Source organism: Indicator indicator, chromosome 28 (assembly GCF_027791375.1).
Source record: "Indicator indicator isolate 239-I01 chromosome 28, UM_Iind_1.1, whole genome shotgun sequence".
NCBI classification, from domain to species: domain Eukaryota; kingdom Metazoa; phylum Chordata; class Aves; order Piciformes; family Indicatoridae; genus Indicator; species Indicator indicator.
In genome coordinates, this window is record NC_072037.1 from 1,499,851 (window position 1) to 1,514,987 (window position 15,137).

Sequence of the window (15,137 nt, forward strand, 5' to 3'; positions counted from 1 at the left end):
TTCTGTGATTCTGTGTGATTCTGGGAGAGCCAGAGGGGCTGTGCAGCCCCCAGAGCACTTAGAGCAGCAAAGCAGGTGAGGAAGGGGGGGTGGGCTCCAGTCCAGGCCATCCATGGCTCTGCCCTGCCCGAGCTGGCCAGGAAGGCAGCACTGACAGATAGGAACAGACCTGGGGATGGAGAGGAAACTCTGCCTGCCAACCCTGCAGCCCTTCCTGCCCTTGCCAGAAGAGCTCTGTTGTTCTGCAGCCCCTTGCCTGCCTGCTCAGCCCAGCTCCCTTTCTGTTCCTCTTTCTGCAGCCTCATTAGTGCAGGGGATGAAGGCTCTGATTGTTTCCCCTTGCCCTGCATGAAGGGGGAGTTTGTTTATCAGAGAGTCATGCTGGTAAGAAGGATCTTCTCATCTCCAGAAATAACTGAGGCCACCCTGGCTTCCTCCCTGATGCCTTATCTGCTTAGGAGGACTCACAAGGAGAGCTGCAGCTGGACCAGATGCCGCTCCAGGCTAAAAATATGCCTTGGAGCAGGAGGGGGACAAGCAGGGCATGAGCAAAGCACTCAGACACGCAGGAGCAGCAGGACACTGCCAAAGCATCTCCAGATGTTTGCTCAGGATGTCAGGCCTGGGGTCCTGTTTCCATGGAGAGAAGCTCCCTTTGCCCCCTTGGCTCTGGGGGACAGAGTCTCCCCTTCAGCAGCACATTTCAGCTCCCCTCACGGTGGTCACCAAACCCTTGCAGGTGGCACAGAGCAGAGGGCTGGTGCTGGTGGGCACCACTGGGGGCACCCAAAGGAGCTGGGATCAGCACAAGGTCTTCTCAGGGCCCCGTGTTTAGTGGTCTCTGGGCTGGGGGCTTAGGTTCTGGGTGTTGTTGAGAGCTCCCTGCAGATGGAGAGGACAAGGAAACCAAACCACGTGGCAGAACAGCCTCCAGCCACTCCACTTTGCTTGCCTTCACCCAAACCATTTGTGCCTTCCCAGCAAGCCAGGTGCTTTCCCTGCTGCTCACCTGGGGGTGGCTGTGTGTGTCCTACATGACCACTTTGGCCCTCCTTGTAACCACCTCCTCCATCCACCACAGCACCCCTGGGAACTTCTCTGTTGTCCAGAGAGCCTCCCAGCAGGAGGTCCATCAGTCCCTTGTCACCAGCCCAGCGTCACCACCAGCCCAATGTGGGGGGTGTGGGCTGTGGAGTGTGTGTGCCAGTCCTGCTCCACAGCCAAGCTCCATACCTGACAGGAGGGAGAAGAAGGACCCAGGTCAGCAGCAGCCATGTCCAAGCAGTCTCAGAGGTTCCCCTTCACCTCCTCCCCAAGTCCAGGCAGCATTCTGCAAGCAGTGCACAGGACACTTATGGCCTCCCCACAACCAAACCCCTCTGAACCACTCCCCTCCCCTTTTTCCAGCTCTTTCTTTACACTGTTTCATAGAACCATAGGATCCCAGGTTGGAAGGGACCTCAAGGACCATCTGGTCCAACCTCTCTTGGCCAAAGCACAACTCAGACAAGCTGGCCCAGCCCTGGACAGCTGAGCCTCAACAGTGTCCAATGCTGAGGCCTCCACCACTGCCCTAGGGAGGTTATCTCAGTGGGTGATGGTCCTTGTGAAGAGTTTTCCTCTTGTGTCCAATGGGAATCTGCCCAGGAATGACTTCTCCCCATCACCTCTCATCTTCTCCATGTGATTCCTCACAGACAGGGAATCTCCTTCTTCTTTGAAGCCACTCTTTCGGTTTTGGAACATGGTGAGAAGGTGCCCTCTGGACTTTCTTTTCTCCAGGCTGAGCACAACCATTTCTCTCAGGCTCTCAGTGGCAGCTTCCCAGTCCATGGCTCCCCTTGGTGGTCCTATTTACCCATCTATCATTTGGGGCCACCACTTCACATGGCCAAAGTCTTCTGAGCTGCTCTGAAGCCTGGCAATGGAGGGCAGAGGTTGCCCAGGATGTGGTGCTGGTGGTGCTCTGCCCAGCTCCCTCACCCAGAAGGTCAAGAAAGGAATTTTTCCTGGCAATCTGAGAAGCCAGGTGTGACTCCCCCTCCCCAGGACAGCCCCAGGCAGAGTCTCCAGACCACTCCTCTCTAGTGAAAGGATCTCAGCAGGCCTCCAGACCCCCGGGGAAGCAGCACATCAAAACCAGCTTCTGTCTGTCTGGGCAGCCCTGACTCCAGATGTGGCTCCCATGGTCCTGCCCACCCTCTCCCCAGCTGCACAGCTGGGACTGTGTTAGAGCAGGAGCATTGCCTGGGCTGGGGGAAGCTCTGGAAGCACTTTTTGCTTTCTGCCTCCATTCAGGGTTGGTTTTTTTCTTTTCCTGCAGCAATGAAGATAAATGTCAGCAAATCTCCTGCAGCCACCTCACAGGGCCAAGAGTGATCTCAGCCCTGAAGCATGTCAGGGTCCTGCAGCCTGTGTCACACCCCAAGCCCCTGCTCCAGCCAGGTCCTGTACAGCCCCAGCCACACAAGTGCCTCCTGCAGGGAGGTGCACAGTGCCCCACAGCTCAATGCTCCCTCTGTGCTCCAGAGTTTTCCTGGAACAGCTCCTCAAAAGCAGCCTGTGTGCAGCAGAAGGCTCTGCCAGGGCCAAAGCCTCTTTTGCAACCCTCCCACAAGGTTCCTGGGGTCCCAGGTGTTCTGCTGCATTCTGCTCCTTGCAGCTGGCCTCAGCCAGCACACAGCACGGTGAGACCTGGGCAGTGGAGCCTCTCATGTGGGTGCCTGGCAGGGTCAGGGCACAGATGGGCCCTGCAGCAAACATCCCAAAGGGTTTGGAAGGGGCAGGGGAGGTGACTCCCTGTCCTCTTGGCCTCTTCTGCAGAAGTTCTGCATGAGTGGGGAGTTGCAAAGAGCTTTTGCAGCTGGGTGGGCAGGAGGAAAGAGATGGGAACCACACTGCCCAGGATGCTGCAGGCCCAGCTGCTGCTCACTTCTCAGCCAGGGGGATTTTCCCAGCACCTTTCAATGGAACCACAGCTCAGGGAGCAACCACAGAATCACAGAATGACCTCTAAAGGTCATCCAGTCCAACCCCCTGCAGCCAGCAGGGACACCTGCAGCTAGAGCAGGTTGCTCAGAGCCCCAAACAGCCTGACCTGGGATGGTTCCAGGGATGGGGCAGCTCTCACCTCTCTGGGAAACCCAGGCCAGGGTCTCACCACCCCTAGTGCAAACAATGTCTTCCTAATACCTAATCTAAATCTCCCTTTTTTACTTTCAAACCCTCACCCCTTGTCCTGTCACCACAGGCCCTGAGAAAAAGTCTGTCCCCAGCTTTCTGCTCAGCCCTTGAAGCACTGCAAGGCCACCAGAAGGTCTCCCTGGAGCCTTCTCTTCTCCAGGCTGCACAACCCCAACTCTCTCAGCCTGGCCTCAAGCAGAGAGCTTCCAGCCCTGCCAGCATTGCTGTGGCCTCCTCTGGCCCTGCTCCACCAGGTCCCTGTCTGTGCTGTGCTGAGCACTCCAGAGCTGCCCCAGCACTGCAGGGGAGGTCTGAGCAGAGCACAGCAGAGGGGCAGAATCCCCTCCTGGTGACCATGGCTCTGGCATGCCCTGCTGGTCCTGCCTGCTCTGGCTTCTCCTTCCTGCACCTTGCAGCAGGAAGGGTTTTCCTCTGCCACCCAGCACAGGCATCTCCTGCCCCCCAGCACATGCCTGGAGCACACAACTTCTACCAACACCAAGGCCACTGCAGGCTCTGAGGAAGCCACATGCCCAAAGCAGCCCCACAGGGAGAGCCCAGAGCAGTCAGCTCTGCTCTGCAACAGAGCTGCACAGAAAGGACAGATCTGAAGATGCTGTTTGAAGGAACCAGCCCTGGAGTCACCAGGAGAGCCTGAGGGAGCTGAGATGTGTTCCTGTGTGACTTGCTCCAGGTGACCCTGCTCAGGCAGGGGAGTTGGACTGGATGAGCTTTCCAGGTCCCTTCCAGTCCTTCTGTGATTCTCTGGCTCTGTGACTCTGTGGCTCTGTGGTTCTGTGGCTCTGTGGTTCTGTGGCTCTGTGGCTCTGTGGTTCTGTGGTTCTGTGGTTCTGTGGTTCTGTGGCTCTGTGGTTCTGTGGTTCTGTGGTTCTGTGGTTCTGTGGCTCTGTGGCTCTGTGACTCTGTGGCTCTGTGGCTCTGTGGCTCTGTGGCTCTGTGGTTCTGTGGTTCTGTGGCTCTGTGGTCTGTGGCTCTGTGGTTCTGTGGTCTGTGGTTCTGTGGCTCTGTGGTTCTGTGGCTCTGTGGTTCTGTGGTTCTGTGGCTCTGTGGCTCTGTGGCTCTGTGGTTCTGTGGCTCTGTGGTTCTGTGGCTCTGTGGCTGTGCTCTGTGGCTCTGTGGCTCTGTGGCTCTGTGGCTCTGTGGTTCTGTGGCTCTGTGGTTCTGTGGCTCTGTGGCTCTGTGGTTCTGTGGCTCTGTGGTTCTGTGGTTCTGTGGTTCTGTGGTTCTGTGGCTCTGTGGTTCTGTGGCTCTGTGGCTCTGTGGCTCTGTGGCTCTGTGGTTCTGTGGCTCTGTGGTTCTGTGGTTCTGTGGTCTGTGGTCTGTGGCTCTGTGGCTCTGTGGCTCTGTGGCTCTGTGGTTCTGTGGCTCTGTGGTTCTGTGGCTCTGTGGCTCTGTGGTTCTGTGGCTCTGTGGTTCTGTGGCTCTGTGACTCTGTGGCTCTGTGGCTCTGTGGTTCTGTGGTTCTGTGGCTCTGTGGCTCTGTGGCTCTGTGGTTCTGTGGCTCTGTGGTTCTGTGGCTCTGTGGTTCTGTGGCTCTGTGGCTCTGTGGCTCTGTGGTTCTGTGGCTCTGTGGCTCTGTGGTCTGTGGCTCTGTGGCTCTGTGGTTCTGTGGCTCTGTGGTTCTGTGGTTCTGTGGTTCTGTGGCTCTGTGGTTCTGTGGCTCTGTGGTTCTGTGGCTCTGTGGTTCTGTGGCTCTGTGGCTCTGTGGTTCTGTGGCTCTGTGGCTCTGTGGTTCTGTGGTTCTGTGGTTCTGTGGCTCTGTGGCTCTGTGGCTCTGTGGCTCTGTGGCTCTGTGGCTCTGTGGCTCTGTGGTTCTGTGGCTCTGTGGCTCTGTGGCTCTGTGGCTCTGTGGTTCTGTGGCTCTGTGGCTCTGTGGCTCTGTGGTTCTGTGGTTCTGTGGTTCTGTGGCTCTGTGGCTCTGTGGTTCTGTGGCTCTGTGGCTCTGTGGCTCTGTGGCTCTGTGGTTCTGTGGTTCTGTGGCTCTGTGGCTCTGTGGTTCTGTGGTTCTGTGGTTCTGTGGCTCTGTGGCTCTGTGGCTCTGTGGTTCTGTGGTTCTGTGGTTCTGTGGCTCTGTGGCTCTGTGGTTCTGTGGTTCTGTGGCTCTGTGGCTCTGTGGCTCTGTGGCTCTGTGGCTCTGTGGCTCTGTGGCTCTGTGGTTCTGTGGTTCTGTGGCTCTGTGGTTCTGTGGCTCTGTGGCTCTGTGGCTCTGTGGTTCTGTGGCTCTGTGGTTCTGTGGCTCTGTGGCTCTGTGGTTCTGTGGCTCTGTGGTTCTGTGGCTCTGTGGTTCTGTGGCTCTGTGGCTCTGTGGCTCTGTGGTTCTGTGGCTCTGTGGCTCTGTGGCTCTGTGGTTCTGTGGTTCTGTGGCTCTGTGGCTCTGTGGTTCTGTGGTTCTGTGGCTCTGTGGCTCTGTGGTTCTGTGGCTCTGTGGTTCTGTGGCTCTGTGGCTCTGTGGTTCTGTGGCTCTGTGGCTCTGTGGTTCTGTGGCTCTGTGGCTCTGTGGTTCTGTGGCTCTGTGGTTCTGTGGTTCTGTGGTTCTGTGGCTCTGTGGTTCTGTGGCTCTGTGGTTCTGTGGCTCTGTGGTCTGTGGCTCTGTGGCTCTGTGGCTCTGTGGCTCTGTGGCTCTGTGGCTCTGTGGTTCTGTGGTTCTGTGGCTCTGTGGCTCTGTGGCTCTGTGGTTCTGTGGTCTGTGGCTCTGTGGCTCTGTGGTCTGTGGTTCTGTGGCTCTGTGGCTCTGTGGCTCTGTGGTTCTGTGGTCTGTGGTTCTGTGGCTCTGTGGCTCTGTGGCTCTGTGGTTCTGTGGTTCTGTGGTTCTGTGGCTCTGTGGCTCTGTGGCTCTGTGGCTCTGTGGTTCTGTGGTTCTGTGGCTCTGTGGCTCTGTGGCTCTGTGGCTCTGTGGCTCTGTGGTTCTGTGGTTCTGTGGCTCTGTGGCTCTGTGGCTCTGTGGTTCTGTGGTTCTGTGGTTCTGTGGTTCTGTGGCTCTGTGGCTCTGTGGTTCTGTGGCTCTGTGGTTCTGTGGTTCTGTGGTTCTGTGGCTCTGTGGCTCTGTGGTTCTGTGGTTCTGTGGCTCTGTGGTTCTGTGGTTCTGTGGCTCTGTGGCTCTGTGGCTCTGTGGTTCTGTGGCTCTGTGGCTCTGTGGTTCTGTGGTTCTGTGGTCTGTGGCTCTGTGGTCTGTGGTCTGTGGTTCTGTGGCTCTGTGGTTCTGTGGTTCTGTGGTTCTGTGGTCTGTGGCTCTGTGGTTCTGTGGTTCTGTGGTCTGTGGCTCTGTGGCTCTGTGGTTCTGTGGTTCTGTGGTTCTGTGGTTCTGTGGCTCTGTGGCTCTGTGGCTCTGTGGCTCTGTGGTTCTGTGGTTCTGTGGTTCTGTGGTTCTGTGGTTCTGTGGCTCTGTGGTTCTGTGGCTCTGTGGTTCTGTGGCTCTGTGGTTCTGTGGTTCTGTGGCTCTGTGGTTCTGTGGTTCTGTGGTTCTGTGGCTCTGTGGCTCTGTGGCTCTGTGGTTCTGTGGTTCTGTGGTTCTGTGGCTCTGTGGTTCTGTGGTTCTGTGGCTCTGTGGCTCTGTCTGTCTGTCAGTTTGCTGCAGCACTCCTGGGATGCTGGAGCTGGACAGGAGCTGCTTGCTCAGCAGCAGATGGCATGCAGCCAGCTCTGCTCAGCCAGGCCCCGTGGGTCCTCACCCTGCTGAGGGGAGCAGGCTGCTCCCTCCTGGAGATTCAAACATTGGGTTTGTTCACAACATATGTGGGGAAGGGACTCTTGGGCTGCAGTTTCCAGGTTCTATCGAACTGCCACTCTGCTCCACACCCCAGTGACACAACTGCCCCTGCCTAGGGTGGGTGGCACCAACCCAGTGGGTGGCATTCCCCTCCCCTTGCAGAGGGATGATGTCTGCATTTCCTTCAGCAGTACTGCATCTCCAAACACCTTCCCTTCCTCTGCTTCTCCTGGGAAGGCAGAGGACCTGCACAAAGCTTAAACAGCAAGGAGGGAGCCAAGTGTCCCCCCTGAGCTGCAGGCCCTGTGGGGCCAGACCCTTGTTTCCCACCATTCCTTCAGTCAGCTCATCATGTGGGGATGGTCCTTGCTGAACGACTTGGCCTTGCACAGTCCCCATCCAAACAGACTGTTTCAAACCATTCCAGGGAAGGCTTTGCCAGAGCTCTTATCAGAAAATGAGGCTGGAAATTCCTCAGCTCCCTGAGCTGGTGCCAGGTCATGGCTCTTATCTTCTGCAGTCTCTGCTGAGGAAGAGAACGTTCAGAGTGTTCAGGAGGGATGCAGAATGAATTGTCCTGGCTGCCTCCAGTCAATCCTCATCAGCTGGGATGGAGCCCAAAGAAAGTGAGGGTAATTTTATTTTTTTTCCCCCTATCCCCTGTGTTTTTGATGGTAAACCTTCCTCATTAGTGCTTTGCAGTGGTTGTCCTGCTCCAGCTCCCATCATGCACAAACACATCTTTGAAGCACAGCTGCTAGAAGATCTCCATCCCTGTCAAGTGTCTGAGGCCTCCTGCTCTGCAGATGGCTGTAACAAATCCATTCCTGCCCAGGAGCCATCACTACAAGTCCTGCCCTCTGCCTCCCTGTCCAGTAAATCCAATCAGCAGCCCAGGGCACGCTGATGTAGCTGAAGATCTGTTCAGCACCAGAAATGTCTTCTCAAGCAGCAGGAAGGGTTACCACAGCCCAGTGAACCAACCTGGGCATGCAGGAGGCTTGCCTAGAGTAGCCTCAGCAAGGTGGGACAGGGCAGGTAGGACATCAGCTCAGCCCTTCTCCCCCTCCTCCTCCTCCTGCTGCCTGCAGCCCTGCTGGGTAATGAAGCACAGAGAGGTCCACCCCAGAGCACTTTTCTCACCTGCCCAGCATGGCTCTCACATCCCTGATTGCTCTGGCAGGCCAGGAACCAGCTCCATCTCCCAGAGTGGAGCTGTGTCTCACTCTCCAAGCCTGGCCATTGAAGCCAGGGCTCTGGGCAACCTGAGCTAGTGGAGGATGTCCCTGCTGACTGCAGATAACCTTTGGAGGTCCCTTCCAACCCAGAACATTCTGATTCTGTGTTCTGAGAAGCTTGCCCAGAGCTGTGGGGCCACTGGAGAGAACTCTATTTGCAGGAGGCAGGCAAAGCTTGCCAAGGCCAGTCCTCCCTGGCACCCCACTTGCAGGCCCTGCCATGGCTCAAAGGGGGTCATCCTGACTCTGACCCAGACACTGAGGTGCTGGAGAGGGTCCAGAGAAGGGCAACAGAGCTGGGGAAGGGTCTGGAGAACAGGGCTGGGGAGGAGCAGCTGAGGGGCCCCCTGTGGGTGTTTAGTGTGGAGAAAAGGAGGCTGAGGGAGACCTCATTGCTCTCTGCAGCTCCCTGAAAAGATGCTGCAGTGAGATGGGGGTTGGGCCCTGCTCCCAGAGAACAAGTGACAGGGTGAGAGGAAATTGCTTCAGGTTGCACCAGGGGATGTTTAGGTTGGATATGAGGAACAATTTCTTCCCCAAAAGGGTTTTCAAGCCCTGGATCAGCCTGCCCAGTGGTGGAGTCCCCATGCCTGGAGGGGTTCCAGAGCTGTGTAGATGTGGTGCTGAGGGCCATGGTTTGGTGGTGACCTGGCAGTGCTGGGGTAAGGGCTGGACTGGATGATCTGAAAGGTCTCTTCTGACCAACATGACTCCCTGATTCTGTGACTGTCACTCCCTGCCAGCTTGCACCCATGGAGGCACAAAGAGCCCTTTCTGACTCAGGAGCAAGGCAGCCCCAGGTCCCACAGCAGCAGCCTCAGCAGCTGCTGGCTTCTGCTCTCCATCACCTCCATCCAGCTGGGAACTCAACCAGCCAGAGCAATGGGGCTGCTTCCCCCCTGCAGACACAGGGCCAGGCTTTATTTTGTCCCTGCCTTGGCTGCTTGCAGGCTGCTTTGGAAAGCTGCTGTGAGCCAAGCAACCAGAGGGGATTTTCCCACAAAGCCCCAGTCACAAACAGTCCCCAAATCCCAGGACTGCTTCCCGGTCACCTCCCCTGCATGCATTGGGTTAGCATCAGAGGAGGTTCTGCAGCCTCCTGCTGGCCTCCTGCCCAAGGGTGACTTTCATCTGCTGCAGAGCTCAAAGGTATTGCTTTTGGAAAGTGCTGCCAAGAGGGCTCTGGGGTCCCAAGAAAGGATTGATGAGGAAGAAAGACTGAGACCTGGGGCTGGTAGTCTGGAGGAGAGAAGGCTGAGAGGGCATCTTATCAATGTCTGTAAATACCTGAGGGGTGGCTGTCAGGATGAAGGTGCCAGGCTCTGCTTGGTAGTGCCCAGTGACAGGACAAGGAACAGGTACAAGTTGGAACCCAGGAGGTTCCACCTCAACAGGAGGAGAAACTTCTTTGGTGTGAGGGTGCTGGAGTCCTGGAGCAGGCTGCCCAGAGAGGTTGTGGAGTCTCCTTCTCTGGAGACTTCCAAGCCCCACCTGGATGTGTTCCTGTGTGCCCTGCCCTGGGTGCCCCTGCTCTGGCAGGGGCTTGGACTGGATGATCTCTGGAGGTTCCTTCGAACCCCCCCCATGCTGTGATTCTGTGAAACCTAAACTCTGGTGAAAGTCACTGAGTTCATTGCAGGGCATTTCTGGGCAGCAGCAGCTCTGCTGTGGATGGTGTTTGGACTTGGCCACCTGAGGCCAGCCCTGTCCTGATCCCTTTGCCTGTATCTATCATAGAATCCCAGAATGGTTTGGGTTGGAAGGGACCTTCAAGCTCATCCAGTCCCAACCCCTGCCATGGGCAGGGACACCTCCCACCATCCCAGCTTGCTCAAGGCCTCATCCAGCCTGGCCTTCAACACCTCCAGGGAGGGGACAGCCACAGCCTCCCTGGGCAACCTGTGCCAGTGTCTCCCCAGCCTCACTCTCAACAATTTCTTCCTCGTCTCCATCTCCCCTCTCCCAGCTCAAAGCCATTGTCCCTCATCCTGGCACTCCCAGCCCTTGTCCAAAGTCCCTCCCCAGCTCTCCTGGAGCCCCTTCAGGTACTGGAAGGCTGCTCTGAGGTCTCCTCTGGAGCTTTCTCTTTAGTCTGGGTTCAGTCTTTTCCTGGAAATTCCTTTTCCAGAACCTGGTCTGACCCTTGGGGCAGAGGAGGGACTCCAATGGAAGTCATTGATTGGCTTCCCACCCAGGAGCCACTCCTCTGAAGGGGCAGAGCAGAGCCCCCTGCTTCACCTCCCCCCAGGCCCTCAGGTACAGCCCTCCTGGAAACAGATGTTAGACAGATGTGGCTGCAGGCAGAGAGGGCTCCTCGGCCTGCCAGGGGTTGCTCTGGTAACACTCAAACACAAACCTCACCTCCAAAGGCTTTCAGACTTGCCATCAGCAGAATAGGAGCATAGGATGTGATGAAGGCTCCAAGCTGCAGAGGGCCCTTGGAAGCTCCTCAGCCTGGTTCTTGTTCCCTGAAAAGACCAAAAACTGAGCAGGTCAGCAGCAGGCTGCAAGAACAGCCCCAGGACAGTGAGACCATGGACTGCAGGAGAGGGGTTAGAGGCAACAGCAACCCCAGCAGGCAGTGGAAGGTGGAGGGGAGAGGAAACAGAGGAATGCTGGTAGGAGCAGGGTGGCACTCACAGAATCCCAGCAGGACAGGGAGTGACAGGGACCTCTGAGGAACATCTAGAGCAGTCCCTGCTAAAACACTGCAGGGACCTCTGAGGAACATCTGGTCCAAGTCACCTGCTGAAGCACTGTGAGGACCTCTGAGGAACACCTAGAGCAAGCCCCCTGCTAAAGCACTTGGGCCAATGGCTCTGAGTAGGAATTGCTCTGCAGCCATATCTCCACAGCTCACAGCACTGCCATGTCCTGCTGCTTCACTGCTATTTGGGAAAGGATCCTCTGGGATGACTCCACCTGTGGGTCCCACAGCAGCTGCACTTCTCAGCATTGTTACCAAACCAGTGCAGGTCCAACAGGAGAGGTCCTCTGCAGCAAGCAGCAGTGTCCTGCCCACAGTGCTGGGCCAAAGGGCACTGAGTCACCTGTGTCTGGAGCAGTCCCTGTCACCTCCTCCTGGGGCACAGGTCCCTGCAGCAGGACCTGCACAGAGCTGGGCCAGCACACTGCCACATGCCTCCCCTAAGGGCTGCACACGAGGGCTGCAAGGTCCTGGAGCAGGGATCAGAATTCATTTCCCCTGCTCTAAGCATGAGGCTGCCTCAGCCTCTCGGTGGTGGCACTGAGCCAGCCTCCCCCTCTGCTCTGCTAACCAAGGTGCTCTTCTCTGCTCTCTCCATGAAGTCTCCTCCCTCAGCTGAGGACTTGGCCTTCCAAATCCCCCCAAGAGCCCCCCCATGCAGGTCAGAAGAGGCTGTCCTCAGCCATGCCCCGGGAGGATGTGCTGATGCCACCACTGCAAAGCCTCATTCAGGATGGACCCAGCAGATCCCTGTGTCCTCCTGTGGCAGCACTCAGGAGCCCTGCTCTGGGCTTCTGCCCTGCCTTGCTGCCAGGCATCACCCCTTTACAGCCTGGCATTTAGGGAGAACCAGCACCCAGTCTGTGCTTCCCATCACAGGGTGGTCAGGAGAGGACCTCCTGTAGGAGTCCCTTGGGAGTTCCCAGCATCCTCACTGGGAGCCTGGTGCCAGTCCTTGCCCTTGGCCCTGGCCAGTGCCCATCCTGCAGGCACCACCATGGTGAGCTGGGCATGGTTTTGCTGAAGGTGTTCTGCAGGTCAAAGGACACTGCTATGCCCTGCCCCAGCCTGGCCACGTGGCAGGAGCCAATGCCACAGAGACTCCTGGAGCTGAATCACCAAATCCATGTGAACCTGGGCACCACTCCTGACTCATCCACAGCATCACTAGGAGCCAGATAGGACCTCCCTTCCCCACCTAGCCCTGGCTGATAGCAGCCATGCCTCACTGCTGACCTGGGCATTTTTCCACCTCTGGAGGAATTCTGCTGCAGCCCAGACCCCCTAAGGGCAGGGCCAAAGGATGGGAAGGGTTTGTGCAGTTAGAGTAGCACCACCTTCCACTGTGACCTGGAGCAGCCTCCTCACCTGGGAGGGGAGGGTGGGAGGTGACACAGTGAGTCCAGCACTTTGTCCTCCTGCACCCTTGCTTAGACACAGAATTGTTTGGGTTGGAAAAGACCTTTCAGATCATGGACTCCAACCACTCTCTACCTCTGCCAAGGCTGGTGCTACACCATCTCCCTCAGCACCACATCCCTGTCTCTGTGAAACCCCTCCAGGGATGGGGATTCACCCATGGGCAGCCTGGGCCAGTGTTTGAGAACCCTCTCAGTGAAGAAGTTTCTTCTAATACCCAACCTAAACCTCCCCTGGGGCAACTTGAGGTTACTCCATGGCCTTAAATTTAATGCTCCACCTCTGCTGGAGGGCAGAAGAGATGAAGTTGGGAGGACAAAGTGGAAAGCAGGAAAGATGCATCCAGGGAGATGAGCTGGAGGGCAGGACAGATGCAGCTGAGGGGTGCTGGGACCTCCCTTTCCTCCTCTGGAACATGCAGATCCTCAACACTCCCATGTCCAAATCAAATCATCTGGCTAGCACTGGCTCAACCAGGGGCTGGATATCCCTGTGCTGGGATATACCCTGGGATGTTCCCTGAGGGACTTGAGGTTGTTTAGTCTGGAGAAGAAGCTGAGGAGAGACCTCATTGCTCTCTCTACAGCTCCCTGAAAGGAGGTTGCAGTGGGGTGGGGGTTGGGCTCTTCTCCCTAGTCTCAGGTGATAGAAGGAGAGGAAATGGCCTGGAATTGTACCAGGGGAGTGTTAGGTTGGAGATGAGGTAAAATTTCTTTGCTGCAAGAGTGGTCAGGGGTTGGCACAGGCTGCCCAGGGAGGTGGTGGAGTGCCCATCCCTGGAGGTGTTGAAGAAACCTGTGGCCATGACACTTGGGGCCATGGTTTAGTGGCCATGGTTGGACCCAGTGACCTTAGAGAGCTTTTCTAGCTGAAACAGTTCTGTGCTTCTATGGGTTGGAGCCCAGCAAACACTCCATGCCCAAGCCCAGAAGCCAACAACACTCTGCCTAAGGCTTGGGCACTGCCACATCCTGATGCTGACCCTACAGGCAAAGAGGTGAAACTTTGCTGGGATACACCAACAACCCAAGCCAAAGGCATCCTGGCCTGGATCAGCAATAGTGTGGCCAGCAGGAGCAGGGAACTCATCCTGCCCTCTGCTCAGCACTGCTTAGACCACACCTTGAGTGCTGTGTCCAGTTCTGGGATCCTCAATTCAGGAAGGATGTTGAGATGCTGGAAGGTGTCCAGAGAAGGGCAGCAAGGCTGGGGAGGGGTCTGGAGCACAGCTCTGTGAGGAGAGGCTGAGGGAGCTGGGGGTGTTCAGCCTGAGGAAGAGGAGGCTCAGGGCAGACCTCATTGCTGTCTACAGGTACCTGAAGGGAGGTTGTAGCCAGGTGGGGGTTGGGCTCTGCTCCCAGGCAAGCAGCAGCAGAACAAGAGGACACAGTCTCAAGCTGTGCAGGGGGAGGTTTAGGCTGATCTTAGGAAGAAGTCCTTCCCAGCCAGAGAGATTGGCCATGGGAATGGACTGCCCAGGGAGGGGGTGGGGTCGATGTCCCTGGAGGTGTTTAAGCACAGCCTGGGTGAGGCACTTAGTGCCATGGTCTGGGTGAGTAGTTAGGGTTGGCTGAGAGGTTGGGCTTGGTGATCTGGGAGGTCTCTTCCAGCCTGGCTGATTCTGTGATTCTATACCCCCAAAATAAAATTGCCAGACCAGCTCAGCTCAGGGCACTTGGACACAAGCACCTAACTCCAGAGGGTTGATCCTGTGATGGTTCTGTGAACCCCAGGCAGCCTCATGCTGCCTTTGATGCTAAACCTCTGGGAGTGGCCCCTCAGAAAGCTGCCACTGGAGGCCCAGGATCTGCCACAGCCAAGATCTGGGACTCAGTGTGGGGGTCTGCATGCAGCCAGGCTGGATCGGGAGAGGGGAAGAAGTGATGCTCCCAGGGCTCTCTTTCCATTAACAAGCAGAGCTATTTGTGGAAGCTCGGCACAAAAGAAGGGAAAAAAAGAGATCCAGGAAAAAAGCAGAAATGTTTTGCTTAAAAAAAATTAATGCAACAAGGCTGCAGCTTGGCTGGAAAAAATAGCGGGGGGGGGAGGTTTGTTTTGCTCTCTCTTTCCCCTGGGCTGGCTGCTGGCTGCTCCTCTGACACTCTGGACCATTTTAAGGGTTTTGTTGGTTTGGTTGTTTTTTTTTTTTTCCCAGAAAATGAGGAGCATCAACCCTGCCAGGAGCAGTCACTGAGCTGCCGGTGCTAAAAGTGGCAAAGGCACCAAAGGTTTCCAAAATCCACAGCTGGAAATACCCAAGCTCAGCACCACAGCAGCCAGCCCAGGGCAGCCCAGCAGGGCTCTGTGCGATGCCTTCTCCACCCGGGGGCTTTCCATCCCTGCTCCTCACACTGGAGGAGCCTGGCATTTATTACTGACTCCATGGAAAAGTGGGGAATAGGAGGAGGATGGGCTGGCAGCAGAGCAAATGGACTGCCCAACAGCATAGGGCTTCAAAGTTGGAGTGCTTGTGATGGTGATGGCCTCAGAGCAGGAGCCAGGTGCTTGCTCATCCAGACCCCCACCTGAAATTCAGCCATGGTGCTCTAAAGACCAACCTCTGCAGGGACAAAGCTTGTGGCACATGTCCAGCATTGTCCCCAGCCAGCCCAGATGTGTCTGCCAGATGCAAAGCCACATTGGGAGGGCCTTGCAGCACTGCCAACATGAGGAGTCCACACATCCCACGTCGCAGGAGCAGGGTTCATCAGACTGTGCTTGAGGCTCTGAGCCTGGGTGTGGGCAGAGATGGAGGGGCAGATGGGCAGGGGCAAGAGGGTGTGCTGGGCAGGGTGAAGAGGATCAGGGGGGAGGAAGAGGAGGAGAAATGCCAGGGATCATTTGGTATTTACACCCTCTGTGC